This window comes from Trachemys scripta, chromosome 1, assembly GCF_013100865.1.
Source record: "Trachemys scripta elegans isolate TJP31775 chromosome 1, CAS_Tse_1.0, whole genome shotgun sequence".
Classification (NCBI taxonomy): domain Eukaryota; kingdom Metazoa; phylum Chordata; order Testudines; family Emydidae; genus Trachemys; species Trachemys scripta.
Genome location: NC_048298.1, coordinates 140,253,979 through 140,256,908, shown reverse-complemented (window position 1 = coordinate 140,256,908; position 2,930 = coordinate 140,253,979).

The window sequence follows — 2,930 nt, the reverse complement described above, 5'->3', positions numbered from 1 at the left end:
TCTGTCTTTTTTTTTTTTTTTATTGGGCTACGACCAAAATGCCTGTTTGAACAGCTTAGAAGAACAAGTAAAGTGCTAAAACTGAGCAGAAGCTGTAGTTGCTTTTCATACAGAATGTTCAATGCTTCTATTTCTTAATTGTAGTAATACAACCATATCCTTCTTGGATGGACTTGATTTACTCTACTCCCCTAGTGTCATAACCAAGTAAAAATATAGGTTTTCACCTCTTACAGACAGAGATTCTTTCCTACAATCTATCTGTTCCTCTAAAACAGAGGTGGGCAAACTATATGGCCCGCGGGCCCTTGAGCTCCTGGCCGGGGAGGCTTGCCCTAGCCCCTCCCCTGCTGTCCCCCTCCTCCGCAGCCTCAGCGCGACGCAACGCCAGTGCGGGAGGGGGCTGCACTGCGGGGGCATGGGAAGAGAAGGAAGGGATGCTCACCTGCAGGTTCAGGGGAGCAGGCGGGCGGCCAACGTGGCCAGAGGACTCAGGAGGAGCACCGGGCGGCCACACAGCCGGCCGGAGAGAAGCGGCACTTTGAAGGGGAACCTGCCACTTCTCTCCAGCTGCACGGCTACCCCTGCTCGTCCTGAGTTCTCCGCCCACGTTCGCAGGGTCGCATTCTGAAAGGGCTTTGGGGGGGGTTGGATAGGGGATGAGGTTCCTGGGGGGCTGTCAGGGGATAGGGGTATGGATAGGGGTCGGGGCAGTCAGGGAGCACGGGGGGGGTTGGATGGGGGCGGGGCGGTTAGGGTTTGGGGAGGTACAGCCTTCCCTACCTGGCCCTCCATACAGTTTTGGAACCCTGGTGTGGCCCTCAGGCCAAAAGGTTTGCCCACCCCTGCTCTAAAAGTTTGAGGGGATTTTTCATCCCACAGTGAATGTTGGTGTTCAGAGACTTCAGCTGCTGAGCTGTCACTATGAAGCTACAACAGACTTGGGGGACAGAGCTTGGATTTTAGTTTTTTTTCTTTACTGCTTGGATACCATGCTGTGGCACCCACCCTTACCTAATGATTAGGAAGCTGCTTCCAAGCCTGATTCCCCTCTCTCAGAGCATGGGGATTAACTTCCAGAGGGGGACTTGCCTGTAAGCTGCCTCCTCTCTCATAGTAGGGCCCACACTGGCAATAGAAGGCTGCCTGCTTAACCCTCTTATTAGGAGGGTTCATAGGGGTGGGGGGCTGGGGACAGAGGAAAGGCCAGCTGAAGAAGAAGCTGGCTAAAGCCCTGGAGTTGGCCATCTCTGCCTGTAAGAGATGAAAACCTGTATCACCTCACAAAGGAGGCGATACAACCTATGTCTGAGTTGTCTCACAATTGTGACCCAAGGGAGTCTGGATCAACTTGGAGCGCTTCTCCAGCCTCTTCTGACTCTAAGCAGCAGTGCTGGGGGGATCTCCAGTTTGAAGGAGGGAGATACTGACTACCCTACAGCAAGCTGCAGAGAGACTGCTTGAAATACAGTCCGAGTCCAAGGGACCCCTGTGGGAAGGAGGAAAATACCAACTGCCTTAAGGTGAAAGTGAGAGAGCTGCTGTGTGAAATAAAGCCCAGCTGCTGCAAGAGGGGCTGGGAGCAGCTTTGAGAAAGTGCCTCTGTAGTTGGTTAAGACAACTTGAGAAGCTACAGATCCATGATGGGGTAGTAGAGTCTGCAGACTTGGTGAGGACCCAGGGCAGCTGTAACCTTCTGCATTTGTGGGTGCATACTGGGGCCAGGGAGAGGGTGGGGGCATTTAGAGAGGGCTCAAACCTGCAGGGGGCGAGGGGGAGATAACCCCTAGTCTTGCCTTTTCTGATGCTGCTGCCACTAGGAGTGATATCCCTGACCCCTTTCCTACCTTTGGGCTCTCAGCCTGACATACAGGTCTGTCGCATCTTAGGCGCATTTAACATGTGTGATTTCAGCTTTATGCAGTCAGCAAAAACAAAACAAAAAAAGAGAAAAATAATTTAAATACTGTTTCTGTAGTGTGGGTGATTCCACCTGCCATTACACTCAATGTAATTTTGACTATACGTGATTTTTGCTTTAGGCGCTGACTGTGGAACGTAACTCCAGCGTAAGATGAGACAGACCTGTATCCCCTTGAGTCTAGCACAATGATGGGACCTCGGCTTGGCTGTTGCAGACAAATCGCTCCCTGCACTATCAGTGGCAGGGGCAAAACCTTAGTGATGTTCCAAACCCATGTGCCAGGTCACACCACCACTCTGTCAAATTTGGCTCAGCTGCTCCTCCACAATGATGGCCAAACCTGAGTTGGGGACCTTGTGCAAGTGCACCCAGGGTGCCTTGGTTAATCCAGGCCTCACTGCTATATGTGCATGTGAATCCATGGACCTCTGCTAATGCTACACTTGGTGAAGACACTGACAAACAGGGCTAAGGTAGGAGCTGCCCTGGAAAGTGGTGAAAGGGATTGATAGAACAGGCCTTAGCCACTTAAAATCAGCACCCAGAGGAGAGGGTGGATTGGGGTTCCCATCTCTCCCCCACATCAAGAGGAAAAGTACAGGTGGCAGGAGTGGAAGAGACCAAAAACTACACGTTCCAGATTAGGGTGACCAGATGTCATGATTTTATAGGAACAGTTCTGCTCTGTGGGACTTTTTCTTATATGGGCACCTATTACCTTCCCCACACACACACAATGTCCTGATTTTTCATACTTGCTGTCTGGTCACTGTATTCCAGACAGAGGCCAAGGGTTGGGCTTAGGGACCACTAGACTTTGTTTTTTCTTACTTCTGACTTTTCTGTTCATCTCAGAAGGAGAATGGACTGAGATGAGGCCTGGCTGTAGGATTAGGCCATGGAAGTGGCAGACGGTTCCATGGACGGACAAGGGAGCAATAGAGTGAAAGAACCCCTGCAACAGCATGTTGTGACATGAGGGGGCTCTCTGGGGATGAGTGGGGGC